Source organism: Budorcas taxicolor, chromosome 3 (genome assembly GCF_023091745.1).
Source record: "Budorcas taxicolor isolate Tak-1 chromosome 3, Takin1.1, whole genome shotgun sequence".
Classification (NCBI taxonomy): Eukaryota; Metazoa; Chordata; class Mammalia; order Artiodactyla; family Bovidae; genus Budorcas; species Budorcas taxicolor.
In genome coordinates, this window is record NC_068912.1 from 10,543,395 (window position 1) to 10,559,376 (window position 15,982).

A 15,982-nucleotide genomic window follows, 5' to 3' on the forward strand; every position below is an offset into this window, starting at 1 on the left:
CCAGCACTCTTGCCTGGAAAATCCCATGGATGAAGGAGCCTGGTAGGCTGCAGTCCATGGGGTCGCTAAGAGTCAGGCACGACTGAGCGACTTCACTTTCACTTTTCAGTTTCATGCGTTGGAGAAGGAAATGGCAAACCACTCCAGTGTTCTTGCCTTGAGAATCCCAGGGACGGGGGAGCCTGGTGGGCTGCCATCTATGGGGTCGCACAGACTCGGACACGACTGAAGCGACTTAGCAGCAGCAGCAGCCGCAGCAGCCGCCCCCTTTTTAATGGAAAGGGGATTGACATTTATCGGGCACCCTCTGACTGCCAGGTGCTTTCTGATATTTCGTCTTATTTAATCCTGTGAGGTGCAGTATCCCATTATATAGATGAAGCAGCTGAGGCTCAGAGGTATTAAGTATCTTAACCAAGGTCACAGGTAATAACAGGCATGTTTGACTCTTAGGCATCATGCTTTTTCCCTGACATTTTAATTCCTTCTTCTACATTCCTGACAAAAGATATTTCAACCTCTTCTTGAATACCTGCAGTGGCACCTCCCAAATCAGTCCGTTTGGCCTCTGCCTGTCAGAGATATCTTTCTCCTGTTGAACTCAAATTGGGTCCCCGTGTTGTTTTTATCCCTTGGTCCAAGTGCTACTCTTAGTGAGCCCTAAGCATCACATTCTCAGTTCAACTGCCTCTAATGGACCAAGTGGCTGTACTCCACACTGGATGATTGCAACAGGCACACGACTGGACCTGTGCCTGGTTTAGGGGTTGAGAGTCTTCTGAGGAGAATAGTACTTCAAGGTCACTCTGCTCTACCTGCTTCTGCCCAGCCACCTGCCTCTGAGAGCGTAGCGCTTCCTTTTCTTTGTCTTTTTTTTTTTTTTTTTGGCTTCTTTTTCTCTTAAGGAGAAACAGGGCTCCTGAAGTCTTTCTGCTTTACCCTGTGGCCATGTGAACTGTGGGGAATGGATGGACCTCAGAGTTTGTTGATAGAGGACACTCTGAAACCTTGCTTGGTTGTACGTAACTAGGAAACCCTTCTTGTTGGCTTGGGTACTTGCAAAAGGGTAATGGCATCTCTGGTTCTGCCTTGATAGAGTTGGGGAGAGAAAGGAGAGATGATGGCAGGGGCGACGGTGATCACGAAGGTGGTTTTCCCAGGGCAAGTCTCACCCATTGCACTCTGAATGTGCTGCCCCTGTGATTTACTCAAATGTGGGAAACTCGGTGGCATAATTTGTGCTAGTGGGGGGACTGCATTCACACTTTCTCCTGAAGAAAAACAAAAGAAAGAAGAGACGATTGTGGAACAGAGGGAGCCAGGGAGAGATGTCTTAGAGTGGGGGTTGGGGGGTGGAGGTTGGGATTCTTGAGGATGGATGGGGAGGGATTAAGGGGACTAAGTAAGGGGAGCAGAGAACTGCAGGAACCATCCTTCCCTCATTTATTTGGAGACATTTAACAGCTCCTGTAGGATGATTTGTTCATAGAGAGAACTTCAGCAGGATGCTGGGCCTAGCACATGTTTGCCCTAAGGCTGGAGATTGAAGGGTGACTTGGGGAGGGCTCTCCCAGCCTTAGACCCTCCAGCTCAGCTCCCTGCAAGGAAGGGAGGTACAGAGGCAGCCAGCTGTGCAGGTTGTGTTGAATGACATCATCTTCTCCATTCCAGGAAACAGGGAGCCATGCTCAGACTTAGCCTTCCTTTGAAGGGTGAGAACAACAAGGTGCTGGCAAGAAAAGCTCATTAAGAAGCAGTAAGAGATTTTAGAGAGACTTTGGAAACAACTTTCGGCAGGGTGACTCAACAGGGAAGCCCAGGAAGTTCCTAAATCCCTAAATAAATGATCACTGCACTCGTCACTTCTGGGTGAGAAAGGATGGGAGTTTTTGCTCTGAAGGTTTTGCTTCAGGGACACCTTGGGCTTTTTCATTTTTCCTGCTTGTCAGTATTGGAGCACATTTATGGTAGTAAATGTTTACGAGTGGTTTTGGGAGCGAAGTTGAGTGTGTAGGGGGCCAAAAGGCCCTAATGTGTATCATTTGCTATTGCCCTGATGTAAACTCTCCCACCGTGGCTGACTTCAGGCTGCCGATGTGATGTCCTTGCCGTGGAGTCAGGGGAAGTGTGCGCTATCACACCATCTCTGCAGAAGTAAATAACCTCAAGAATTAAGACAGTCATGAATTGTAGCAGGCTAATTGGGATAGGATGAATTTTGAATGCTTATCTCTTGTGTCTCAGTAGAATTTATTTAATTGTAAATTTTAATACTTTTATTTTTCATAATGGTTGCATTTAACAACTGACTCGCCAAACTTGGGCAGACCATATCTGCAAGCAGGCAGAAGGCTGTGTACACAAATGTTGCTCCAAGCGAGGGAATCTTAAGTGCAGTCTCAAGTTTTCTCTTTCTTCCCAGAGACACACAGAACACCCACTTCCTAGTTCTGCCTTTTGGCATCCCAGCCTTGCCAAAACTGAATTCTAGTTTCTCTAGTCAATAAAAAATTATTCAGACAGTTTATGTGTCCTTGGTAACCATCAACAACATAACTTCCCATCCACACATCTTCCGTGAATGGCTCTCCTAGAACGTCCAACCCTGAGAAATCTACTCATGGACATCCTGAGTCCTTCCTGGCTCAGTTCCCTCTCTGATCCTCTTATTCAGGTTTTAGGGAGTCATTCTCTACTCATCCTCTCTTAAGTCCCCAAAACGTAACTGTGTGAAACCCCAGTGGTTTTTCTTCTGTGCTTCTGGTAGAATAACTATGCTTGCTGCCCCATTACATTTCAAATACTCCAGGCCCAGTCACACTGTGTGACTCTATGGAGGGATTAATTGTTTCCCTTGCTTTGCTGGAAACAAAGGGGTTTGGAGAGCTAATTACTCAATCACAGCTTAGGCAGAATTCTTTTGGAGGTTTAGTCCTGCCCCCTCTGCTTCCCAAGGGAGCCTCGGGTGAGGTTCTGGGTTCATGCTCCTTGTCCATCCAGTCCACCTGGAAGACTCATTTCATTTATTCCTGCTGTGTGGAAACAAAATGGATCCATTCAGTTCCTTGCAGTTATATTAGAAGAACACGCTGAAAGGCAAAGAGCGTTGAGAGGCACGGAACTGTGCAGGCGAGGAGATGGTGGTGGTTTTGGAGGATCTAGAACATGGGCTAGGTCACTGCCTGCCACCAGGGAGCGGGCAAAACAGCCTTCCGCCACCCATCTGCCACCCGAGGCCATTGCCCTCAGCAGCCTTCCTGGATTTATTTTATTTTACTTATTTTATTCCAGATGCATTTTAGAAGGACAGAGGATGGAACACTTAGGGAGGAGACCAAAGCCCTTAACAAAGGCAGGACACTTAGCAGAGGAGGGTGAAGGTGAAATTGTCAAGCTTATTTTTGTAGCAACTGAGTTTGAGGTGATGGTGGACCCATATTGGCTAGCCTGGGGAGAAAAGAAAGAAAGGAAGGAGGAAGAAAACTTGTAGTAAATATTTCTGGTTTAGTCATGTCTTGAGAGTCCCTTGGACAGCAGGGAGATCAATCAAGTCAATCCTTGTTTGAAGGAAATCTACCCTAAATATTCATTGGAAGGACTGATGCTGAAGTTGAAACTCCAATACCTTGGTTACCTGATGCAAAGAGCTGATGTTGGGAAAGATAAAGGGCAGGAGGAGAAGAGAACAACAGAGGATAAGATGGTTGAATGGCATCATTGACTCAATGGACATGAGTTTGAGCAAACCCCAGAAGCTGGTGAAGCCTGACGTGCTGTAGTCTGTGGGGTCACAAAGAGTTGGACACAGCTAAGCAGCTGAACAACAACAACATAAGAAAAAGCCCTAGTTTTGGAGTCGGACAGACCTGGGTTCCTCCTTATTAATAAGTTCCCAAAGCCTCAGTTTCTTCATCTGTAAAATGGAATAGTAAGAGGCTATTTTGTGTGATATGGTTTTAACAGAGCCTGGTACATAGTAGGGGCTTCCCTCATAGCTCAGTTGGTAAAAAAAATCTGCCTGCAATGCAGGAGACCCTGGTTTGATTCCTGGGTCGGGAAGATCCCCTGGAGAAAGGATAGGCTACCTAATCCGGTACTCTTGGGCTTCCCTTGTGGCTCAGCTGGTAAAGAGTCTCCCCACAATGCGGGAGACCTGAGTTCAGTCCCTGGGTTGGGAAGCTCCCCTGGAGAAGGGAAAGGCTACCCACTCCAGTCTTCTGGCCTGGAGAATTCCATGGACTGTATAGTCCATGGGGTTGCAAAGAGTCAGACACAACATAGTAGGGGCTCTGCAAATGGTTGATCCCAAGCCCCTAGTCCTCAATATGTGATTTCAGAGGAGGGCAGACCTGGAGGCAGCGACTTAACCACACGAGGTTGAGGTTGGAGGCTGAGGTAGTGGGAGGTCCTCAGGCAGGGGGAAAGAGTGAGGAGAATGAAGCCTTGGGATTGAATCTGGAGATGCTCAGCATCTAGGGGATTAGGTGAGCAGCCCAGGGACCAGCAAGTAGTAAAGCAGGAGGAGAATCAGGCCTCGCCTCTGAATCCTGGAACTCGTGTGCATATATTAATATTTACGGCAATCCTCCTGAGTAATAGTGATACTACTAATAACAGGAAGCGCCTGAAACACAAGCTCAGCAGGGCCCGAGCCAGGCCTGAGGATGAGCTGCCAGAATTACCAGCGCCGCCTCCCAGGACCAGGGTGTGCCCTCTGTGACCTTTCACATCTGCCTGCTCGCGGCTGCTGGGAATCAGGCCACATCGACTGCCTCCCTGGGCCCAGTGCCGACTGTGGTGCCCCTTGGAGGACTGATGGCCCCTCTCGCAGAGTATTCACCCAGCTCTCCCAAAGCTGAGGAGGGACCCTCCCAGCAGAGGGCACGGAGATTTTCTTCAACATTTTTGGGAGAATCAGCTCCATCTTGAAACTGAGCCCCTTCCGTGCACTACAGGCCCCGCTTGCTGCCTGTCAGGCCCCACAGACACCTCCTGGTCAGGGCACCCTGCCCCCCTGCGCCCACCTTCTGCCTGGATACCACTTGCAGCCATGGGGCGCCTGCCCTCCCTGCTGTGACTTTCCTGAACTTGCAAGTGGCTCCCCTTGAAATGCTCAGTGCTCGGATTCAGCTCCCAACCCCCGCCTGGACTCAGTCCCTTGGTAGAGGCTGTTTTCCTTGCCTGTAACCCTCTCCTCCTCTCACATCCTCTTTCTCATCCTGCATCAGTTCTTCAGAAAGGTGCCCTAGCTATGCCCTGTTCTATGAGGGCAGTCTCCCACATAAAGGGAAGTGGTGTTGACTTTGCTATCTCTGCCCTGTCCTGGGAATGTCCTGTCACCCTCGCGCATCCATCAGACGAGGCTTCCACCGAGTGCAGGGCTGTGTCACCTCTTTTCTCAACATCTACTCCTTTCAAGAGTTCAGAACTTCTCCATGAGCTGACCTTCCCTGAACTTTTGTGATGGATGACAATCAGCCGACAATCAACTCCTCCCCCAACTTGGGGTGACAGTAGCCAATGCCCCCGATGACTTCAGGGGCACATGATGGAGAAAGCCACGAATATCCCCCCAGCTCCTTCTCTAAAGTGCATGTGAAAACTGTTCTCCCTAAAAGGGCCTGGAAGCCAATAAGCAGAGTCAGGCAGGACCTGGGAGATCTCTGGCCCAGGGCGAGTAGACATCAGGCATGGCTCTGCTGAACAGGTCAAGGTGCCCCTGTTCCTTGGACTAACAGGCTCCTTAGGAAGCTCTTTCCTGTACAGTGTGCAGGCTTCCCGTTCAGTCTAGTAAGGACTTGTGGAAATAGATTACTGCCATTAAAAAATTGAGCAACAGGTACTTGGGCAGGAGCCTGATCTGCAGTGATAACGTTGTTCCTTTGGGGAAAGAAGATTCCTTCCTTTCAGTTCTCATTAGCCTTTCTAGGAATGCATCACTCAGTTAGAGAAAGTGACGAAGGAGGGTGGGAGTCATCTCCCAGTTGGCCGCTCCCTTTCTATCTATCCATCCATCTAAAATGGGATATGCCCAGTGGCCTCTGTTGAGTCCCGAATGGCTGGGGTCTTTCCTTCAGTCACACAGCTTGTCCCTATCCTGCTGCTCCTGAGTGTGCAGCAGACAGCAGATTGTCTGTGATCGTTGAATACATCGTATTGAGAACTGCCTGTCCATTTATCTTTGTGTCAGATCTGAACATATGGTCAGTGTATACTTAAAGGCATTGCTTGAAAAATAATGTTAATAAAAAATAGTATACCCCAAATATATAAATAAAATTGATGTGCCTACAAAACCCAAATTTATCCACTCAGGCCAGACCTGTCTCCCACACTGCACACTCTCCTTCCTACTTAGATATGTAACAGACATCTCAACCTCAGCATGCCCCAAACCCTGCCCCTGATGCACTTCCCCCAGCATCTTGCCCACTGCAGTTGATAGCATCTATGTCTTTGCTTAAAACCTTTCTTACACTCACCTGTCTCCCCAACACATCCAATCTGTTAGGAACTGTCTCCCTGCAGAGTGGATCTGACCTCTGACCAGCCTCTCGTCCACCACTGTTATCTGCCGGCTCCCAGCTGCCATCATCTCTTGCCTGGGTTACAGCAATAGTGACTCCATGCATCCCCTTGCTTTCCCTCTTTTTCACGTGCACTTATTCTCAATGGAGAAGCCAGGTTGATATAGAATCTTCCAACTGGGCGCTTTTGGCTTCCTTGCTGAGGGGATGTCTGAAGCATGGTCCCTTTTGTCCACCTGTATGTCCCCAGCTTCTGCATTAGCCACTTAGTGCATTACAACTTACTGTGTGTCGCTGGTAGGACCAGGGCATTAAACCTGATGCTTCCAGCATCTCCCAGCCTCCCTAGGGAGATCATTAATCCATTTGGAAAAATTGAAGAGTGAGGCACATGATTATTGATTCAGTTTCACACAAAGCTGGGAGAAGTGATGCTCTGAGATCCCTTGAAGGAAGGTTTCTTAGAGAAGGAGTGCCTAGGGCTGGACTCCAAAACTTCGACTGGAGAACAAGGTGCATAAATGGATATATTCTAGTCTGGGAGGTAGGGGAAGATCCTGCAAAAATGATCAAAGTGCACGAGCTTGTCGGATTCAAGGACAGGCAAAGGCTGGGCCTGTCTAGAATGGAGGGTGTGGGCTGGGGCTGCTAATTGCTGATTCATCTCCATCTTAAGGACTCCCAGGGTGGGGCTGGGGGACAGGGGAGGTGGGGTGTGTGTGTCAGCTGGTATGCTCCCCGGTAAGGGGTGTGTCCTTCTCCGTGCTCCAGACTGAGGGCCCTTCAGTTCAGTTCAGTTCAGTTGCTCGGTCATGTCCGACTCTTTGCGACCCCATGAATCGCAGCACTTACGTCTGCTGAAAATGACCATGAAGCCTCATCTGTCCAATACTCCAGCTTCCTCTCCATCTTCCCCAGACTTCCCTGACATTCTTCTTAGCTTTAGCATAAAGGACTTGGCTGACTCAGTTCTCCAGGAATGAGGCTGTGCTCTGACGGCAGCATTAAAGCCACGTTTGTCCCCGAGAAAAAGAGGCAACTTGGTGATGAGATGTTTGTGTGTCCCTCCAACTGGGTGCTCGGACAGTCTCATAGGAGACTGTGTCGGGGGAAGGATTTTTACTGTGGTCAGTGATGGCCAGATGGCCACAGCTTCAAGGGATGGTGCACAGGAGATCACTAGTACCCTCCTCTCCCAGCCCAAGGCCCTGATTCATGCTGCCCCAACTCTTGGCCTTGTCCTCCCTTTGCCTAGGTACCCAATGGTCCTTCGGAAAGATAAGAATCATTCCAGGTTCAGAGCACTAGGTACCCAAAGATGGTCTCTGCTTTGACCTTACTCCAACTCTGGGGCCAAGAGCTCCCTGCTGGCAGGCACTGGTCTCCATCCTGGGCAGCTCTCCTTTCCCCAGCCAGCCTGATCTGAGGGGACTCGTCTCCAAGTCCCCTTTCCTGTGCCCCACCCTGCCTTGCCCTCTACCGCCCCCACGAAAGGATGCCCTGAGCTGATTGGTGAGACTGATCTCTGCAGGACAATCATGGTGTCTGGCAATGACTCCTGGAGTGAGTGATGAGCTGCTCTTCTCTGACCAGGACACTGGCTCTGCTTGGAAGGGCTCCCCTGAGACCTCACTGGGGCTCCCCCTGGACAATCTAGGTGGGACTCTGAATGCTGTGGGGTGGGTTGCATTCAGAGAGTGTTGGGGTCCAGGGTGGCCCCTCATCATTATCAACCTCGAGTCTTGAATGTTTCAGGGCTTTCTGGGGTGAGTAGGCAGGACTCAGGCCAGGTGGTAGAGAAACAAACCAGGACAGGATCAGCCGGAGCAGTTTGTGCCGAGCATGCTGTGGGAGGCCCTGTCTGCCTGAGATGTCTTACCGTCCCTACAACCTCAGGTTTGTGTTGGGGTGTAGAATGTAATTCTGGATCTGAATGGAGAAATCTACTAGTGACAGGCATGAAACAGCTGTCCTGAGAGGGAGTGGAGCCGGGGAAGAGGGATCAATGGCTTCTCTTCCTTAAATCGATTTACATTTAAATTATAAGGTTGCATTGTTTGAAATCACCTACATTTGAGCATTCTATTTTCACATGATTTCACACAATACATTGTTCAGCCTCCAAATGTCTTGTTCCTTTTAAAGTCCTATTCTCTGATAATTAAGGGACAATTAACTTCCCCCTAAAACTTGCCCTTCTTTTTGTATTCCCAGTTTGGGTAAGTGGCACCTCTATCTGCCTTGTTCCTCAGGTCCGACCTCCTGCCCAAGTACCCCTCACATATCCCAAAATCTTGTGGTGGCTCACACAGAAAAGAATCTGCCCGCAATGTGGGGAACCCAGGTTCAATCCCTGGGTCAGGAAGATCCCCTGGAGAAGGGAATGGCTACCCACTCCAGCATTCTTGCCTGGGAGTTCCCATGGACAGAGGAGCCTGGTGAGCTACAGTCCATGGGGTCGCACAGAGTCGGACACGACTGAGCTATTAACGCTTTTCACACACTTGTCTGTTCTAGCTCCTAGGTATTTCTCTGGTCCATCCACTTCTCCACCCAAGCCCCTGCGCTTGTGCGCCTCAATTCTAAGCTGTCATCGCATCTTGCCAGGATCCCTTCACTAACTTCATCTTCCCGCATTCACCCTCCTCCCCCCAAACCACTCCCCCCATCCCTGCAATCCATTCTTCACAAGGCCCCCAGAGGGAGCTTTTAAAAATGTTTAAGTCTGATTAAAGTAAGTCTGATTATGTCATTTCCCTTCTTAAAACTCTTCTGTGGCCTCCTTTAACTTAAAAAATTAAATTTTAAATATTACCACGTCCTACCAGACCCTGCATGCTCTGACCTCTGCTGTCTTCTCCCAGAGTCCCCCTTGCTCATTACCCTCCGTCCTTCAGACGTTCGTATATGCCAAGGTCTTTCTAGAAGGGCTTCCGGCTCTCTCATCCTCTTCGTGGAGGACCTCCCTACTTTGCATCGCTAAGTACTGTCCATGCCGGTCTCAGAGGGAATGTCCCTCCTCAGACTGGGCCCTGGGGTTGCCCCTTACCAGCTCTGTTCTTCTCCTTCATTATTCTTGCTCGCAGGGTCCAGGTCTTTTCCTCTCTAGAGCTCAGCACAGTTTTAATTAAGTATTTGTGTGTGTTTGTTTCATGTCTCTCTCTCAATTAGACGGCAAGCTTCCTGGATGCAGAACTCTCTGTCTGTCCTACTCACAGCTGTATTCCCAGCATCTCTGGCATGGTAGCTGCAAAGAGAGAGGTGCTGAGTGATGAGCTGGAGACACGTGGCTCAGTCTTGCACGAAATGAGGGGCTGTTGTTCCCCCACATGATTCCAGAACAGTTCGATTCTGTGCTGCAGTGTGAACTGGGGCTTGCTCTTCATCATGGGGTGGCAGGCGGAGGGTGTCGGTTCAGGAGCTGGATGGGAATCACGACAGAAAAAAATGATTGTGGTCCAGTGGCTAAGACTCTGAGCTCCCAATGCAGGAGGGCTGAGTTCTATCCCTGGTCAGGGAACTAGAGCCTGCCATCTGCAACTAAAACCCGGCACAGCAAATAAATAAGTAAATAAAAAGTCCAGTGAGAGGGGTCCCCATATTCAGGCCCACTGTTAACTTTTATAATAATAAATAAGGCTAACAAATAGTTACATAAAACATGTCCTAGCTTCTTCCTTTGACACCTATCTATACCTTCAAAATGGCCTGGAAGGCTAGAAATCTTTGACTATGGGGGTTTCATACCAGAACTTGGAAGCATAGGAAGAACTGGCCCGTTGCCCCAGAACCAAGGCCAGCTCACTCTTTTGTTGGCAGTTTTAATCTTCAGTGAGTAACATAGGAACAGAAAACAGGACGTATTTATTCCATGATAGCTCCTAAGGAGGTGGTCCTGAGGCCTGCACTCTCCAAGGCCTCCTGGCTTCATCCTTTCCAAGGCCAGGTTGGTCAGGATTTTCTTTAGTTCTCTGAGTGCTACAGACTGAACGTTTATATTCCCCCAAATGCGTATGCTGAAATCTAATCCCTAGTGTGATGGTATTTGGAGGTGAGAACTTTGGGAGGTGATTAGGTCCTGAGGATGGAACCCTCAGGAATAGAACTGTGCGTGTGTGATCAGTCATGTTCGACTCTTTGGGACACCATGGACTGTAGCCCACTAGGCTCCTCTGTCCCTGGAATTTTCCAGGCAAAAATACTGAAGTGGGTTGACCATTCAGGAATAGGATTAGTGCCCCTAAAAAGAGACTCCAGAGATCCCTCACCCCTTCTGCCATGTGAGGGCACAGCAAGAAGACAGCTGTCTGTGACCCAGGAAGTCTGGCTCTCACCAGACACTGAATCTGCTGGTGTCCTGATCTTGGTAAATTCTTTTTGCTGCCTTAGTTAGAACCAGAGTCGGTTTCTGCTGCTTGCACCTGAAGATAGCATCCCATTATTCTTAAATATTTTGAAGAGTGTGATTTTTAAACGCAGTATGTATCGCATTCACTTATTTGGCTGATATCCTGTTGTTTTGTGCTTTCCTGCCAATAGCATTACTACTTGTGACCCATCTCTCCTTTTTTTCAGTTCTGACGCATTTCCTGAGCACATACTTAGCAACATGGCAGAAGCAGGCAAGCTAGAGTAAATATTCTTCATAGGAAGTATGGCTTGTTTTTGACACCTTGGTGGAATCCTTTCATCGTGCATTTTCCCTACTGTTTACTCATTCATTAACTTAGAATTCATTCTTAAGACTGAGAGGAACTTAATGTTGTTGGGAGGATCCTATGGTTTGTCTAAGGCAGGAATGGCATCTTGGCTTCCAGCTTCAATTGATTGGTCAGAGTTTCATGAGTGTTGCATAAAGACTCAATGGGAAAAATGTGTCATAATTAATTGTCTGGATTTGACATGGTCACGGAAGGCAGAAGTCTGGATACATGTACCACGTATTTGTCATTCCCAATCTAATGCAACTTCCCACCTCGTCTGAAAAGTCTCTGGTCTATGATATTACTCTGAGATGGTTTCTGCTTAAGCATGTTCATTGGAACAGATCATTTCATGTGTGGATTTCTCCATTTGTTATTAAGTTCTTCCCTGGGAGTATGGTGCAGGTAAGGGGCTCGGCTGATTTAGATGAAGTGAAGCTAGCTCTGACTCTGCCACCTACTAGTTATGTGACTCTAGGGAGTAACAGTCTCTTTGGGTCTTGGTTTTCCACCTGAGAAATGAAAAACTTGAACTGAGTAACCACAAGGTTTCCTTCCAGGTTTAAGATCCTATTATTCATATGAGTCAGTATCTGCCTCGCAGAGACACGTTCCATGTGTTCACTTACACAACCAGGCTTCTGTGAGAGCTCTGCAGACATTGGCCTTCTGAGTTTTCTGTTCCTGCTAAACACGACCAGTTTCTTTAATCATGTCTGATATGATGAGGTTTCCAGACTTTTCACCATTCTGGTTATTCTCCTGTGGACATGAGTTTTCCAGTGTCTCCTTGGAGGTGTGGCTCCCAGAACCAGACCTGGGCTAGTGGTGCAGTGGGGTATCCCCACTCATTACCCATGTGCTCAGCCTCCTGGCCAATGGGACCCACGCTGACCAGTGCACAGTCCACTAAAACTTCCTGAATCTAGGGCTACATGTTTTGGAGGCCCTCCTTCAAGCTGTCTGCAGGACAGATGGAGGGGGCCGTGGACTCATATCTGAACCGATATGGTGCTTCCCCCAAAGACCAGTAAGTAGCCAAGTGCTGATGAACTGAACATGTGCTACTTCTTGATAAACACAGAAGAAAGATTTGCCAGAGATGTCATTAATGTTTGCAGTGGTTGGTTTTAATTGATCAATTTTAAAAATAGAAGAATAGTTGATTTATAATAGTATACATTATATTTATAATATTATATATAATATTTATAATATAATATGTTATAATATTTATATTACATGTTATAATATTTATAATATTACATGTTATAATATTTATAATATTATATGTTATATATAATATATTTGTAATATTATATATATGGTATAGATAATATATAATATATATTTGTAATATTATATATATCAAGTGTACAAGACTGCAATTCAATATTTTATAGGTTATACTCCATTTAAAGTTATTCTAAAATAATGACTATACTTTCCTATGCTGTACAGTATATCCTTGTAGCTTATTTATTTTATACACAGTAGTTTGTACTCCTTAATTCTCTACCTTTATCTTGCCCCTCTCTCCTTCCCTCCCAGTGTTTTTGTTTGTTTGTTCTTTAAATGAGGCATTGGGCGCTCATGTCTCCGCTGCTGAGAACATGCGTCTCTGGCCCTTCTCTCTTGCTATTCTGCTCCCCACTCTCATTCTCTCTGGCTCTGTGGCACACGACTCCCTTGCCTTAGTGGCTCTTGTATTTACGCAGAAGGACAGGTGCAAAGGTTCTTGCTCACAGGAAATACAAGGAAAAACAAATGCATATTTGGAGAGGATTCTGCTTTGTCCATGAGCCTACTAGAGATGATGATGCCAAAATCATTATGGGAGGACTCTGACCCTCAAACAGAAGAGGGCCCTCTGGCTTCCCTAACCCCAGGGACAGGATGTTCTGAAGACCACAAAATCCCAAGTGCTGTGGCCCTGCACCATCACTAGGGCCCTCCCCTTTCCTTCCCCACCTGCTTTGTTTTGACCCAGTTGCCCTGGCCTCTGCTCTGCTCATCATAAACCCCAATCATGGTCCCACGTCAGGGCCTTTGTATCTTCTGCTTTCTGGAATGTTCCTCACCTAGCCACTTTGTGGCTTACTCCACTGCATTTGGACTTCTGTTCGTACATCACCCCATTTGTTCTCTGAGGTCCCCTTCTCCCCAACACACCATTTTCTAGTCATCTACTGTGCCATCTGTCTTAGCTTTCTTAGCAAAGCCTATCCACATGTAACATGTGCTTCAGTTCAGTTCAGTTCAGTTCAGTTCATTTCAGTCGCTCAGTCGTGTCTGACTCTTTCGACCCCATTAATCGCAGCACACCAGGTATCCCTGTCCATCACCAACTCCCGGAGTTCACTCAGACTCATGTGCTTACTTATATTATCTAGAATATAAACTCCATGAAGGAAAGACATTGCTTTATTCACTACTGATTCCCCAGGGCCTTGAAGTATACCCAGCACATGCTGTGCCCTCAATATTTGTTCTTATGTGATGTCAATCCCAGTGCTTATCAACACAAACACTCTTCTCACAGAAGCTCTTTGAGGTTTTCAGTAGCTGGTTAATTAGTCCACCAGTGGGCAAGTGAGTCACTGGGGATGGGAATGTCCGTTTATTTGAGCAGCGTGGATTTGTTCAAAGGCTCTGGTGCACCACACTACAAAACCACCATCTACATGAAGTCACCAGGGGTTACTGTGTGAAGGGAGAACTGTGAGTCCCACCTCATCCAGAGCCGCTCTGATCTGAGGTGAGGCCCCAGAGATGAAGGCAAGAGAGAAGGCGAGTGGTGTGTGTGTGTTTCGCCCATACAACCACCGTGGCTCATTGCTAGACCTTGGGCTTTCTCTTTCACATCAGTTTTAGAAACCAAAGCCGGTTTTGCATGACTCATTGACCGGGCAACGGGAATGCCCTGGGAGGCTGTGGGAGCAATATTAGCTGTCGTGGTCATGTGCACCGTTCAAGTGAACTTGGGAGAAGGTGATGAGAGAGAAGTGGATGCAGAAGAAGCATGAGGTCTAGGTGAAGCCGTTGAGCAGCAGAGGACCTCTGAGCAGAGCCAACAGACAGGGAAATTCCAGGACCAGTCGAGTGGAGGAGTGGCCGTGTGACTCTAGAGGCCAGTTGAGCTGACCATTTTGTCCAAGGTGATGTGACTGCCCAGGAACTGGGGAGAAGAGGGAAGCTCTTTGCACAGAGCTGACATCTGAGAGGAGGGATTAAAGCATTCCTGGGAAAATACCTCAAAATCTATCCCTGTTTCTTCTATGCTTCCTTCCTCTATCATCAAGACTTGCGTGAGGTCCCAGAAAAAAGTCCTATTACACCTGGGAGGAAGTAACTCTGAACCTTACCATTTACTAATTCCTAAGTGTCATGTACAGTTGTGAGAGTTGGACTATAAAGAAGGCTGAGCACTGAAGAACTGATGCTTTCAAACTGTGCTGCTGCAGAAGACTCTTGAGTATCCCTTGGAAAGCAAAGAGAGCAAACCAGTCAATCTTAAAGAAACTCAACCCTGAATACTGTTCGGAAGGACTGACGCTGAAGCTGAAGCTTCAATACTTTGGCCACCTGATGCGAACTGGAAAAGACCTGATGCTGGGAAAGATTGAAGGCTGAAGGAGAAGAGGGTGACAGAGGATGAGATGGTTGGATAGTATTACCAATTAACTGGACATGAACTTGGGCAAACTCCAGGAGATGGTGAGGGACAGAGAAGCCTGGTGAGCTGCAGTCCATAGGATCTCAAAGCGTTGGAACTGACTTGGTGACTGAACAACAAGGGTAAGTTTAGCTCTTCAATCTTATTTTTTTTTTTCTTCCAGTGACAGTACTCCAGAGCTTTTCTGGATAGAACTGCTCAGTGGCAGGCTGTGTTTTGCAAAGATGGCTGCAATAATCCCTTCCATCTCAATGCGTTCCTTTTGAAGTGACCTTGAACATCTTTCCATTGAGTGGTGAGTCCCTTGAACTTGGGTGGATCATCTGCGCTTGCAGCTGAAGATGAACATGACAGATACTACGATGCCTCAGCACACTTTCCCTCCATATTTTCCCTTCTGCTTAGCTTTTCCTGGATCCTCCCTCTCTCAGTGTCAGACAGAGACACTCATTCTGAGCTGAGCTGCTTTTCTTAAAGTTGTGCAAGAACTTCCTGTTGGCTGGGCAATTTTTTATTTTTTGACTGTGCACAGCCAATGAGATCCCAGTTCCCCAACCAGGGATTGAACCCGTGCCTCCTGCCGTGGAAGCATGGAGCTTTAACCACTAATCTGCCAGGGAAGTCCCATGGCTGGGCAAATTTAATCTCTCTTTTTCTGATTACTGTGCTAGACAGTGAGGAGAGAATCTCAACTCCCCTCCCCACCCCAGCTCCAGCAGGAGGTATGATAGTCAGTCTTGAGGGTGAAGATGTCAATTAAAACTATGTTACCTACAAAATGTCACCCATCCCAAGCAAGAGATGTCAACCATTCTTTGATCATCTAGAACTGTAAATTACCTACGAGGACCATGAATTTGGATGACCTGCAAGTCCTTCAAGGCCAGAAAGAGAAACCCTTTGACCCCCATTTCTCTTCATCAGGTTCTAGACCTTTTCTTATGATAATTCCTTGGCTTGGGGGAGCCGTCAGGGTCTCAGATAACAGGGGCTGGAATCGGGCCTGGAAGTGGGTGATTTTCTAATGTCTTTTAGAGGCTGGGACCCAGGTTGGAGGGACTCCTTTGATGCTGGCT

At 47.6% G+C, this 15,982-nt stretch overlaps 1 non-coding gene across 1 annotated transcript; it reads left to right on the forward strand.

Annotated features, from left to right (window-relative positions):
- Positions 1-1,117: 1,117 nt before the first annotated feature.
- LOC128045907 (U1 spliceosomal RNA) lies at positions 1,118-1,274 on the forward strand. The gene has a single exon (XR_008199233.1). It is a non-coding gene; the product is annotated as a U1 spliceosomal RNA (small nuclear RNA).
- The last annotated feature ends 14,708 nt before the right edge of the window (positions 1,275-15,982 follow it).